The sequence below is a fragment of the Dasypus novemcinctus genome, chromosome 10 (assembly GCF_030445035.2).
Source record: "Dasypus novemcinctus isolate mDasNov1 chromosome 10, mDasNov1.1.hap2, whole genome shotgun sequence".
Taxonomy (NCBI): Eukaryota; Metazoa; Chordata; class Mammalia; order Cingulata; family Dasypodidae; genus Dasypus; species Dasypus novemcinctus.
The window spans coordinates 51,168,136-51,182,885 of NC_080682.1; the positions used below are offsets into that span (position 1 = coordinate 51,168,136).

Consider the following 14,750-nt stretch of genomic DNA (forward strand, 5'->3'; position numbering starts at 1 on the left):
CAGTGGAATGGGAAAGAATGGAAGGAAACTTTTAAAAAAATAGATTTGGTCACTGGGCAGGGTAGACTTGGTAAAGCTAGAGGAAGCATATCCAGCTGAAGGAACTGGAGAAAACCCAGATTAACAGACATGATAATATTTTCAAAGCTCTCAGAATAGCTAGAGAGGTAGAGATAATCCCTTGACACAAATATTCCTGCAAATATAAGTCACATGGCAATGCAGAATTCAGAATTAGATGAAGTTTGGGGCCCTGCATTGGTGTACTGGTGGGTGGCAAATGGGAATTCCTTGATTTTTCTCACCTCCAAATCCATGTGTAATTCGTAGAAAAAATATGTTGACTCTACCTCCAAACCAAATCTTGGATTTTCTTCTTCTCTTTAGTCCTACTGCTGCCACCCTAGATTAAGCCATCTCTCATTCACATTACTAGTCTACTAGTACTCCACACATATCCAGAGTGATACTTTTAAGGACTAAATCAGGGAAGCGGATTTGGGTCAACTGATAGAGCATCTGCCTATGGGAGGTCCAGGGTTTAAACCCAGGGCCTCCTGACCCATATGATGAGCCTGCCCACTTGCAGTGTTGATGAGCGCAGGGAGTGCCATGCCACACAGGGGTGTCCCCTGCATAGGGGAGCCCCACATGTAAGGACTGCAACCCACAAGGAGAGCCGCCCAGCACGAAATAAGTACAGCCTGCCCAGGAGTGATGCTGCACACATGGAGAGCTGATGCAGCAAGATGATGCAACAAAAAGAGACACAGATTCCTGGTGCCACTGACAAGAATATAAGTGGACACTGAAGAACACACAGTGAATGGACACAGAGAGCAGACAACTGGTGGGGGGAAGGGTGAGGAAAGGGAGGAAAATAAATTTAAAAAAACCTTAAAGACTAAATCAGACATTATTTTCCAATGTGAAACTCTCTAAAGGTTTTCCTTTACATATAGAATTCAAAGAAATTATTTTCCCTGGCCTACCAGGCCTAACTCTCCAACCACATCTATTCTTACTGTCTACATCATTCCTACCACACTGGCTTATATTTATACATACAATTCTTTAAGTGCAACGTATTTCTTCAAACATGGAACCTTTGGCTTAGCTGTCCTCTCTGCCTGGAATTTTTTTCTCCCAGATCTTTTTTTATATTTACATTTATTCTCATCATTCAGCTTAAAGTTCCATGTCTTATTTTTCAGACCTATCAATCTCAGTATGCCCCTCAGTCATTCTCTATCTTATCACTTTCATTTTCATATCAAAACTTATCTCTGCTTGATCTTTTTTTGTTTATTTGTACATTAGCTGTCTATCCAATAGAAGGTAAGCTCCATGAAGTAGGAGGCCTACTTTATCTTACTCTCTGCAGAATCCCAAGTGTCTAGAACAATGTTAGGAATAGTGTAGACATTGATTGAATATTGAATGAGCTCATGCATATCATATCAGCTACCAATGCTGTCAGGAAACAGGTTGGTAAGGTTCTGGTTCTAGAAATTTAAGAAGCAATCCAGGTCTTTGGTTTTAGAGGGTTGGGGATATTGGATATTATAATGATAATGGCTTAGACTGAAGGAAGAGTGCAGAAATCCTGTAATAAGTCTAAAGTAAATATGGAAGTGTGGTGTTGGGACAAACTCAGAAATATTTCCACAAGTAGCATAGAATAGAGGTTATAAGCTGTTGGAGGATAGGATCAGAGCATAATCTAAAGTAATGATGCCATGAATCTGAGTATCAGAGTTGAGCTAGAGAAGATAGATAAAGTATGTTCTGGAGATTAGGACTAGCCTGCAGGCGGAGGCCCACCCCTAAATGGAGAGAAGGGCTGAAGAGATTGAGAAAAAGTCAGGAATGGGCAACATGTAGCAAAGACTATAACTTTCAACTGCTTTGGCAAAGATAGGATTTTGCTTTCTAGACACCACTACTTTCCAGTGCACTAGATCTAGGGGACTAGATCCTTCCCAGTGGGAGCAACCTTAAATTAGGTTTAAGGTTAAATGCAATAACATTAAATGATCCTACATTCACTCAGTGACATTAACATTGCAACCTAGAAAAGGCCATATCCAATGAGGGATAACACAGAATACCTATTTAATCTAGCTAGGCAGAATGGCAAGGAGATTGTGTTTGACGATGCCATTATTTTAACTTTTTGTATCCTGTTCACCTGGCTGACAATTTATGAAGCTTAATGAGGATATCTGTTATGGGTTGAATTGTGTAAATGTGACCTTATTTTGCAATAGGGCTTTTGAAGAAGCTATGAAGATGAGGTCAAACTGGATTAGGGTAGCTCTAATACAATAAGACTGATGTCCTTATAAGAAAGGGAGAGACAGATCAGAACACCATGTGACTACTGAGGCAGATTGAGGCCCAAGGATTGCCAAAAAACGTCAGAAGCTAGAAAGAGGCTAGGAAGTGTTTTTTCCTAGCCTCCAGAACTACAAGGCAATAAATCTCCATTGTTTTAAGCCATCTAGGCTGTGGAACTTTGTTATAACGTCCCTAGCAAACCAAGACAGTGCTCCAACCTAATTTATTAAACTAAGGAAAGAATTTCATCTAAGGGTAATAAATATCCTCTGAGAATAAAGTAAACCAGAAGCACTATCTATAAGACTACCAGTGAGGTCTTAGAAACCATTCACTCTGCAGCCAATTAAGCCGACCAGCCCCCTTGGGGGCCCGGTGTGCAGTGGCTGCAGACAGCAGCCTCCTTGGTAGTGTACGTGGCCTATTGCCTGTACAGGTTGCCCTTCCTTGCCTATTGTGGGTCCTGTCTGTGACCTCATGCCATCCCTAATCTAGGCTCCAGTCGGGTATGCAAGGTGCCTTTGGAAAGCCTCAGGGGACGTGGCCCAGGTCCACATCAGCCAGGTCATCGTGTCCATCTGCACCAAGCTGCAGAACAAGGAGCCTGTGATTGAGGTGCCACACAGGGCCAAGTTCAAGTTCCCTGGCCGCCGGAAAATCCACATCTTCAAGAAGTGGGGCTCACCAAGTTCAATCCTGACAAATTCGAAGACATGGTGGCCAAGAAGCACCTCATCCCAGATGATTGAGGGGTGAAATCCATCCCCAACCGTGGTGCCTTGGAAAAGTGGCGGGCCCTGCACTCGTGAGGGCTTTGCCAGTACTGCCCTCACCTGACCCGTGCCCTTCAATAAATGACTTCCTGGCTGAAAAAACAAAACAAAACAAAACCATTCAGTTAGAATGACTGTCTTAGTGTATTTTCCACAGGTTAGAAAGTGCTCCAGTGCAACCTTTTCATGGACCTTTTGTGCATTTCTCATGACGTTAACTTAATGGCAACAGCCAGACATCTGTGCGAATCCTATTTTGAACCTTACAGCCATTTTAGAGATAGGGTCTGTCAAGATGTCCTCTCACTGGGTATAAATTTTCTCATGGAAGTTTTTTTTAGCATTTTTCATTCCCTTTGACTTTCCCGTAGATGATTCTTTATTATTAAATTATTATTAGTTATATGTTTTGAAAATGAAAAGCAATCAAGTTGAGGAAAAGGCCAACAGTGTGTTTGCATCTGTGGGCATCAATGTGAAAAGTTTATCTGTCTGTCTATCTCTCTCTCTCTCTCTCTCTCTCTCTCTATCTATCTATCTATCTATCTCTCTCTCTCTCTCTCTCTTTCTCTCTCTCTAAAATGCATGGTGATGTTATGTGTCATTTGTCTTTACTTAAGAGGTGAGATGGGATACATCACTTATATCTATGCCAGTCCTATCCATCCTTCATTATTACACTCATGAAGGTAAGTGTGGTAACCATATTCATAGTGACCACAACTATCATGTCCTCTCAGACTGGAGAGCCAGATAGTTTAGAACAAGAGGACGACCTGGTACTGTTATTTTAAAATCAAGGATGCTTTCTGTGTTCCATCTACTACTCCCACAGACCTTGATCTCCCATGTGAAACTGGGATAACACTAGCAGCTAAAGAGAGCATGTATGTTTTCATCCATGTCTATACTCCAGGCATTCACTTCATTTCAATTTAAAACTTTGATTCCCTGGAGTCTGCAATGGCAATGCTCTAATTAATAGGATGTGGTCCCGGTCCTCATAGAACTCATAAAAGTGGGAAGTAGAATCACTAAGGAAGTAATACATACATGATTATAAGTGGTATAATGAAGAGAATACTATGGAAAAATGGTAAGCAAGTGGGTAATTCTTTCTGGGGAAAAGCCAGGTGAGAAAGGAGCATATGAGAACAGAACTAAAAAGAAGTGATAACATTTGAGCATATCATGTGGACAACTTAGCTTTCCATGATGTACAAATGACAGCACCACTGAATTCTTTTGTTTCCTTTCTGAGGTGCCAGGGCCAGAGATTGAGTCTGGGACCTTGTGTGTGGGAAGGTGGTGCTCAGTCACTGAGCCACATCAGCTTCCTTGAGTTGTTTTTTTCATTTGTTTTGCTTGCTGTTTTGTGTGTGTGTGTGTGTGTGTGTGTGTGTGTTTCAGGAGGCACTGGGAACCTAACCTTGGATCTCCCATGTGGGAAGTGGGCATTCAACTGCTTGAGCCACATCGGCTCTCACCATGAAATTTAAGGCTATGACAGAGCAAATGTGTGACTTCTATGTTCAGGACTTGAAAACACTATTATAGATAAGCATTAAACCCCTTACAACTCAGTTACAGAATGTGCTTATACAAGTTTCATTTTAAGAGAACCCTCCTTAAATTGAATGTTTCAATTAGAAGATTGGAGTGGTGATGCCCACTCTGCTTCAGATTGGGAGAGGGCTTAGATCTTAAGAGTCAAACTGAGGAATGAACAAACATAAGGGAGGAATGCAATCATGGACCAAAGTAGACATTATTATTGTAGTAACAGAAGAACTTGTGACATCGATATAAAGATAGTGGTTACCAGAGGTTCTGAGGGGAGTGAGAGAGAAGAATAGGTGTAGTATAGGACATTTTTAGGGCATTGGAATTGTTCAGTATGATATTGCAATGACGGATACAGGCCATTATGTATTTTGTCAAAACCTAGAAAATTGTACAGTGCAAGTGTAAACCATAATGTAAATTATAGACCTTGGTTAGTAGCAATGTTTCAGTATTTGTTCATCAATTGTGACAAATGTACCATTCTAATGAAAGATGTTATTAATAGGGGAAAATGGAGAGGGGGAGAGAATGGGGTATTTGGAAATCCCCTATACTTTTGATGTAACATTTCTGTAATCTAAAACTTCTTTTGAAATAATGTTTATTATATGAAGAAAATTAGCAGATTTTTCATTCAAAACTAAGTACTGACTCTTTTTCCTTTGGTTGGTAGACAAAAGTATATAAAACTAGAAGTAAATTGAAAGGGATTTGCTTAAGTCCCAGAAATTTGATAGGTAAACTGATCCTTTCTAAAATCATTTTCTGTCTTTGAATCCATTATTTTGAACCCTATGAAATTATTGCTCTTCAGCTATTTTTGACCTATGAAATGGCAATTTCATAAGGCTTTCTCTAATTAATCATACTGACTGATGATTTATGTTGTTCAAATGCATATAATGAGTATAATTATCCCACCATATATCTGTTTTAAGAATATATTTTCAGTTGATTCTTTTATGTATAATCAAATAAGCAATTTCATTCACTTATTCAAGAAACTTTTACTGAGTACATACTAGATGGCAGTCACTGGGCTGGGCATGTGAAAGATGCATATAAAATTGAAGATGGTACCTATCAAGTGGGTGGATCATGAGTTTAATGAAGCAGGGAAACACATGTGCAGGCAAATACAATATGAATGATTAGCATAATATCTGATAGTTGCTCAATAAATGTTCTTTCATTTTTGTCACATGGAAGTAATAATGTAGTATATCAAAGGAGCATACAAGAGCAAGTAATTACAATTTCGGAGAATATTAGAAGGACTCATGGTGGAAGCACGTTATTTTCTTCTTTGAGATGTTCATGTTGAAAGAGCATATAACAGGCTTTTATTGAAAACAACCATGTGCCCATAAAGAGATGAATGGATAAGCAAAATGTGGTATATCTATACTCAGCTATAAAAAGGAATGAAGTTCTGATACATGCTACAGCATTGATGGACCTTGAAAACATTATGCTGGGGAGCAGATGTGGCTTGAGTGGTTGAGGACCTGCTTCCCACATGGGAGGTCCTAGGTTCAGTTTCCAATGCCTCCTAAAAGAAACAAACAACAAGCAAAGCAAAGACAAAAAACAACTAGAGGAGCTGGCTTGGCTCAGTGGTTGAGCTTTGGCTTCCAACACATTAGGTCCTGGGTTTGATCTCCAGTCCCTGGTACCTCAAATAAGTAAATAAATAAATAAACCACAAAAAGTAACCATTATGCTAAGAATAATAAGCCAAATATAAAAGGACACATTGTATGATTCCACTTATATGAACTATCTAGAATCAGCAAATTTATAGAGACAGAAAGTAGATTAGAGTTTATTAGGGGCCAGGGGGAGGGAGAATTGGAGTTATTGCTTAACTTGAAATTCAAGTTTTGGTTATTGAAAAAGTTTTGATAATGAATGATGGTGATGGTAGCACAACAGTGTATATATCATTAATGTCACTGAATTGTACACTTAGCATGGTTAAAATGACAACTTTTGTTATATTTATCTTACTAACAATAAAAAATAAATTTACAAAAATGACCATATAATAGGCAGAATTAAATATTTGACTTCTTGCATTAATTCACATATCAGTTTTTTAACCTTGATCACATTATTTAACTTACCTACACTTTAACTTTCTCATCTGCAAACTGTGAAAAAAAAATTTAACCTCTTCTTCCTACTTTCCATAACTGTGAAGGTCAGATAGGATAATGTATATGAGAAGATTTTCTAAATTGTGAAATATAATATAAAGAAAAGTTACCACTTCATCATCATTTTTCTTATTATCAATCTTTTTCTGTGGTGATATATAAAAGATCAAGATGCAGCATCACTAGGTGATATTGCTTTTTCATTACATTTCCCCATGTCCAAGCATTATCATGCATTTGGGGATGGTACCACATTCAATCCCAAGTAATCATTTCATAGAAGTGGACAAATTTTTAGCCAGTCCCAAAATACTAGGGCAATGCTCAATGAACAATGAATGAAAAGTCTACTGATAGCAGATGTATAATTATTTTCAGCATTTTTAAATGAAGGAGCATCCAGAGAAAGAGAATTCAAAGAAAACCACTTTCTCAGATAATATTCCCATTATCTGAGAGCTTATGATATGCCAGGCTTGGTTTATGGGAGTCATCTCATTTCATGTGGTTCTGAGGTTGGTTATATAATTATCTCCCTCATTTTACAGCTGAAAAAACTAGAAAAGATTATATTCTTGCCCCAAGTCACAAAGCTACTATAGCTGATGACAGAATTTGCCAATTTAACCCCTGTGCCTGATTGTATGCTCTGATGTAGGAATCACTCTCCCTTGCCCACCTTGGTCATCCCTTTTTTCTCTTGGAAAGCCCTCTGCGAAGTCACTGAACCTCTTTGGGCTTCAGTTTCTTCACCTGTAAAATTGGACTGCTGGTGTGATCCACCAATGAACAAATCAAACAAAGGCAATGCCCTCAGCATGAATATTCTAACTGGGGGAGACAGTACATAAATAAAAATGTGGTGATTGCTTCTGGTGGTGAGGAGTGCTATGAAGAGAAGTGAAGCAGAATAAGGTGATAGAGAGTGGTGAGGGCAAGGGGCACTGATAATTAAGGCAGCAGAGCCAGGCCTCACTGAAGAGATGATGTGTTAGCAGATTCCTGAGAAAAGTGCAGAAGCAAGGCATATAGGTAATTGGATGGGAAATGGCACATTCCTATGGAGTAGATGCTTAGATTCAGGCCTGCTTGGGTGAGGAATGTCCCAGGCAAGGCAAAGGGAATAGCAAGTGCAAGATGCCCGAGGAAGTATTATAGGAGGAGACCAGAGAAGCTGGAAAAATGCAGCAAAAAAAAAAAGTACAAACAGCTTTCTAGGTCATTGGAAGGATTTTATTTATTTATTTTTTTAAGATTTATCTTTTATTTCTCTCCCCTCCCCCCCCCCCCCAGTTGTCTGCTCTCTGTGTCCATTCATTGTGTGTTCTTCTGTGACCGCTTCTATCCTTATTATCGGCACCAGGAATCTGTGTTTCTTTTCGCTGTGTCATCCTGCTGTGTCAGCTCTCCATGTGTGTGGCACCATTCTTGGGCAGGCTGCACTTTCTTTCGCGCTGGGTGGCTCTCCTTACGGGGTGCACTCCTTGCGCGTGGGGCTCCCCTCCATGGAGGCACTCCTGAGTGGCACGGCACTCCTTGTGCATATCAGCACTGTGCATGGGCCAGCTCCACACGGATCAAGGAGGCCTGGAGTTTGAACCGCGGACCTCCCATGTGGTAGACGGATGTCCTGTCCATTGGGCCAAGTCCACTTCCCAGAAGGATTTTAATATTACTCTGCATGACATGAGACACCATTGAATTCAGTTGTAGGTGAATATGATCTGGCTTTCATTTTGAGAGGGTCCCTCCACTATGTGGAGAAAAGACAGAGACAGGCAAGAATAGAAGCAGGGTAACCAGATATTGGAATAATCCAGTTACCCCATGAGAAAGATAGGCTGTACAGGTGAGAGGGTGTAAAACAAAAACTAAGAAGGTACAAATGTGACTCAAAGTTCTTGGCCTGAGCTACTAGGGGGATGACCCCTGAAGCAGAGCTTGGCACATGGTAGGAGCTTAAGAGTTTTGTTGAATGAATAAATTGTCTGTTGAATGTTGCCATAAAAAATATCTTTGTCAGTAGCAATTCCAGGGGTGGAGGTTGAGTTGGAATCAAGAGTTTAATTTTGGACAGATAATTTGTGATGACTGCAAGTGGAGATGTTGAATAAGCAAATACATATATATACACACATACAAATCTGGATTTCTAGCTGGAGAGATGTATTTGCAGTCTTTAGTTTTTTGATGGTGTTTAAAGCCATGATGAGATCACCTAGAGAGTGAGTATAGATAAAGACGAGACCCACGAACAGAATCCTGGGCACTCCAAATTTTAGTGGTCCATGACATGAGGCAGAACTAGCAGTGGGGTTTAATCATAGTGACCCTGAGAAAGGAGGAGAATCAAGAGAGTGGTTTCTTAGGAGCCAAGTACATTAAGTGTTCTAGGAAGAAAACAGTGATCACTATGGCACATGCTATTCGTTTTTGTCTAAGAGTGATGTCTTAGTTTTCTGATGTAACATAGTACTACAAAGTGTACACAAATGTATTGTCTTACATTTAAGGATGCTAGTAGTCCAAAATCAGGGTGACAGCAGGGCCAAGCTTTATCCGAAACCTGTAGGAGAGAATCCTGCCCTGCTTCTTCTGGTTTTTGGTGTTTGCTGGCAAACCTTGGAGTTCCTTGGCCTGTAGCTGCATTACTCTAATCTCCACCTCCTCCATCCTCAGATGGCTTTCTCTCCTACTTCTGCCTGTGTCTCTTCTCCCCTTCTCATCAGGACACCAGTCATATTGAGTTTAGCCCCTGCCCGCCCCCCACTCTGGTATGACCTCATTTTCACTTACCTATTTCCATCTGAAGTGACCCATTTTTTTTTCAAAAGATTTATTTATTTATTTATTTCTCTCCCCTCTCCCCCTCACCCCGGCTGTCTGTTCTCTGTGTCTATTTGCTGCGTCTTCTTTGTCTGCTTCTGTTGTTGTCAGCAACACGGGAATCTGTACAGTCACAGCTACAGGGAGTTAGCTAGCATCTTCAACCTACCTTTTAGGGTGTACAATTCAAATGATGTTCTCACAATGACAACTGAGAATTGACTGCTTGAATTAGCGATAAACCAATGTTTTCACTTCCTGTCTCTACCACTCCATCTCCCCCTTGTTCTCACATTATTATAAATCCAAGGCACATTCTTATTATTCATATTTCACGTCTTACTGAAAGATAGTGAATTCTTCTTGAAACCATGAACCATTTTTATAAGATCAAGTTCTCTGTATGTTTTTTAAAACCAATGGGGAGAGCAGGTGTAGCTCAGTAGTTGAGTGCCTGTTTTGCATGCATGAGGTTTTGGGTTCAATCCCTGGTACCTCCTTAAAAAAAAATCCATAGATCATCTGTCAATTTTTAAGCATATTCAATTCTACTTATACAGTAATAATAATAATAATAATAATAATACTTTAATAATGGTATACTACGTCAAAGTCTCATAAGTACTTTTACTATATTATCTGTTCCAAACAAAATAGTCTAACACAGTAAGACCCTAGCTTTGAGGTTCATTTACACTATAAAACTGTACTACTTACTAGTCCCTTGTAGTAGTTTGATATGGTTCATGAATTCCAAAAATAGATATTGAATATGTTTGTAAACTAGGCTGTACCTGGCATGATTAAATTTTGATTAGGGCTTTACTTGGACCACATCAGTAGGGTGTTGAGTCCCAGCCCTTTGGTGGGTGGGAACTCACAGATAAAAACATGGCAAAGGACAGAGTAGGAGTTTTGATGTTGGAATTTTGATGCTGGGGTCTTGAGCTGGAGCCCCAGGAAGTAAGCACACGGAGGAACTTGGTCTTGAGGAAAGAAAGAAGGCCCTGGGAAGAGAAACAAGTCATTCACCTTAGAGTCTACAGCAGGCCTTGTAAAGGAAACAGAGCAGCTGAGCCTGGAGAGAGGCAAGTCCTAGGAAGAGAGGAACCCAGGAAGCCTGAACCCTTAGAGATGTCGGCAGCCATCTTGGTCTAACACATGGCAATAGACTCTGGTGAGGGAAGTAACTTATGCTTGATGGCCTGGTAACTTTAAGCTTCTACTCCAAATAAATACCCTTTATAAAAGTCAGCAGATTTGTGTTATTTTGCATCAGCACTCCTTTAACTGACTAATACACACCTCCTTTTTGAGTCAATCACAGATATGCATTACAGTCCTCCTCATTACTTGAAGATTTTAACAGTTGCTTCCTCTGTTGTTCTCTCCAATCCTACTCCTGACAGAATTCTTGGTCACTTTGATATCTATGTCAGTCACTTGATCTTGATTACTAATTGGATAGGATCTTCCCATATTTTCAATTGTTCAGGTTTTCTTATTCTTTGTCCAGTCTGTGCCAACTGTGCTTCTCAACTTTGCTATAAAATCTGTATTTTCTGGAATTAAAGAATGTTTAGTTTAATTCATTATGCTTTGCAAAATGCAAGCTCTATCTCTTGGTGTCTCTTTGCTTTAACTATTGTGTGGCCCTTAACCTCACATTCTGATTTTAACCTGCCAGTGCCACAGCGGTGTTGTCCCTGGGGATAGGGGTTTACAGAGAGGAGAGGTTATGTATGACCCTGGCTTTTTGGAATTGGGAAAAAAATCAAAGTTGGCAACAGATGCTTATGTCACATTCTTAACATCCTGTTTCATTTTAATAATTCACAGTGTTCTGTTTAACTATTTCTTACTTATCTTCACAGTACTGTCTCTCCTTTGATATTTTTTAAAACCCTATGAAGTGGTTCTGAGGAGGATACTGTATCAGAGAGGACATGATTTGCCTAAGGTCATGCCTCTAGTAAGTCAGAATCCAGCATTGACTGCAGACCTAGGGACTCCAAATGCATCGCTCTATTGGCATGTTTGAAAAGACCATTGGTTAAAATACCTGCCTTGGCTTTCTGTCTGGGACAATGTAAAACCACAGTGGAAATTCAATAACTATTGTAACCAATGGTGGCTGTGATGATGGTGGTGGTAGCAGATAGAGAAATGTACTGAATTGTTATAATGAATTTTTGTTTTTAGATTGGAAAACAGCTTACTTATTTATAGCATAGTGACCATGGTGGAGAGCTAGGTGGGTGATGATTCATCCTAAATCTTTCCCACAATGTGCCAAACATTACAATAGCAGCTAATGTGAAGTGGCTCATTATAGACTGTCAAATTCAATAACAACAATGACTGACTTTGCTAGCATGATCAACTTGTGCGAAGCCTAGCTACTGCAAACCACCACTGAATTTCAAAACATAGGCTGCAAAATAGCAGAAAAGACATGTCCATTGAGTCATATTTACACATTTTTATGTTTCTCTTTGCCATTTAGAAACAGCCTTCAATGTTCCCAGCTGGACTCCTGAGATGACTCTCCTTGTGATTCACTTTTCTTGTGAGTGCTTCCTCCTTCAGTCATACCTAATGAGCAAAAGAGATTATAAGAATACTAGTTGCTCATGGGTGGAGCTGAAAATGTGAGTTTCTTGTGGAAACATTCCTGAAGCTCCCTTCTCCTCATCAACCAAATATACCATACATATATACATATTTACCTTCAACTGTAGCACAGCATCCAGGAGTGGTATTTCTATATAGGAAGAGAGAAGATCAAGAGGCAGCAGGCAAGGCACTGATTCTTTGCTCTAGTCATTTATAAGCCTGTGTCTTTTTGTCTCCATTAAATTGTAATCTCCTTGAAGATAGGGTCCTGAATTTATTTTTCTATTTAGCCTAGTGCCTCTGAGCCCATAGTTAGCTCATCATCAACATTTTGTTGACAGAATTTATTCATTCTGCCCTAAAAACTCCATAACTGAGGAAGGGACTGTGGTTTCATCTTTTTGCCTCCTCTATCTCTGCAATGCCTGACATATAGTAGGTAGAAAACTATGTGTTTAGTGGAGGAACAAGTGTATGAATGGGTCCAGCAGTCAGATGGTTCCCTGGAGCCAAATTAAAGCTAAGCAAATCATTTCCAGGCATCAGAGACATGAAAGTGATAGTTTCCAATCATATTTCCTCAAACCATCAGGAATAATATCCTGAAAGTGGCTGTTTATTTTGGAAAGCAAGAGCTAATCTGAAGCTATTTTCTTTATTTTTATATTCAAATGTCTATAAAACAGGAAAACACAGAAGACCTATTCATTGCTCAGAAATGATCTATGGGGTAATAATGTGCTTGCTTTTCCAGCTGTGCTGTACTTTGGTGCTATCCTGGGTTTAATTGAAAATATGCTGTGACCTTGGTTTTGTTCATTGGGCATGGGGGGTATAATTGGCACAAGGCCTCTGAAGAACTCCCTTTTAATGAATGTCATTTGGCTAATTTGGGGTTCGCCTGCGGGAAATAATGTGCGAAGTCCTGTGAAAACAAGATGCATTTTATGTGCATGCAATTCACGTGAAGCTAGTAATTTTCCACAAAAAAATTAACTTTTTATTTTGCCATACCTATTTGTTGGATCCTAAATGCTATCAGTGCGTTAATAGTATTGTGCCTAACAGTCTCATGTTTCTTCATAATTAAATAAAACAGCTTGTGAATTGCAATCCAAAAAATATGTGTGTTCCACTCTTAAGAGGTTTCCATAGGAACTGTGGGCAGCAAGTTTAACTGACATTTATTGGCCTTGAGGCTATATGAAGCATTGATATCTCTCTGTTTTTCTTCTACCATTATGTGAGCTTCTCCCACTCTTCTTTTAACTCTCCCAAATCCCTCTCCCCTCATTTGTCATCTCCTCCTTTTTCCTCCTCCCCTTTTCTCATATTAGCAATGAGGAAGTAATTTGGACTCAGATTTAATAAATGCAATAATACTAAAATGGGCTCTGATACTTAAGTATAATTGTGTTATTGGCTGGAAATGCTTTTCTTCAAATACAAAAGAATTGGGAGTGGATTTTCTAACATAGTTCACATTGGTAAGAGAGAACCTGAATGCCTTTTGAACGTTTGCAATCTACCTTTCACCAATGGCATTCGTACCCCAGCTGTCACCTTTCCTTGACTTATTCAACCCAAACTGACTTGATTTCTCAGTACTAATTTTCTTGCTTCTAAATAGAGCATAAAATCATTGTGATGATCATATTTAAAGAGAAAAAAATTGTTTTATTTAGGAAAGAAGTACATACTCTTTATATAGCCAGATAAGTTCTAGACACTTACACTTGGGTTGTCTTAGTTCACCCCACAGAATTCACTGTAAGGTTAGGTATGCTGAAAGGAAAATGGATCTTGAGCTAGTGATACAAGTTCAGTCTCTACCACAGGCTTGCTCTAAAGTGTTGGGTATTACACTTAAATGCTCTCTCTCTGTTTCTCGAAGACAAAACGAACATCAGCATCTCCAGTAATGGGGTTTTGTTGTATTCTGTATGACAGTGCAATCAGGACATCATGATAATGTGTCTCTTCATACCTTTAGAAATGGGGAAAACAAGTCCTGAAAAGAACAAGTCATTTGTCCAAAGACACACCTAGTAGATAGTGTATCCATATAGTGTTTAAGTTGAAAGGGTAGATTTAAACTGACTTCAGGTCAGTTGCTAACTGTGTGATTTGGGATAAGTGACAAACTAATACAGCATCTCATTCCTCATCTGTATAACAGGGTTAATTGTCCTATCTTATGGGATTGTTATGAAAATTAAATGAAATTGTGTGTGTAAAGCACTTACCAGGGCTCCTGCCATATAGAAAGCTCACTGTGGTTTTTGCTCTCTTTTTGTTCCCCTTCCTCCCTCCCTCTTTCTGATTGATTTATTTGTTTTTAATAAGGATCCAAAGTAAAAACAATTAATCTTCAAAGTCTAATACTTATAATTTTAAATGATCTCACAATTCATAAAATATCTTAAGATATCCTGCTAACAATGAGAAAGGAAAGCTGTACTGTCACACC

The 14,750-nt window shown here is 39.3% G+C and overlaps 1 protein-coding gene and 1 pseudogene across 43 annotated transcripts in view; both read left to right on the forward strand.

Annotated features, from left to right (window-relative positions):
- The window catches only part of LRRC4C (leucine rich repeat containing 4C), a 1,388,209-nt gene that overhangs the window by 1,336,743 nt on the left and 36,716 nt on the right, over positions 1 to 14,750 (forward strand). For 27 of the 43 annotated variants that reach the window (XM_058305525.2, XM_058305527.2, XM_058305532.2 and 24 more), the window contains one exon: positions 12,171 to 12,233. The exons of 5 other annotated variants lie outside the window; for them this stretch is intronic. The gene's annotated coding sequence lies outside the window, so the exon portion shown is untranslated. Of the gene's footprint in view, positions 1 to 12,170; positions 12,316 to 14,750 lie in introns of all 43 variants that reach the window. 11 more of the 43 variants (XM_058305549.1, XM_058305542.2, XM_058305529.2 and 8 more) reach the window with 1 other exon arrangement.
- Positions 2,677 to 2,799, forward strand: LOC111761843 (small nucleolar RNA SNORA70; annotated as a pseudogene).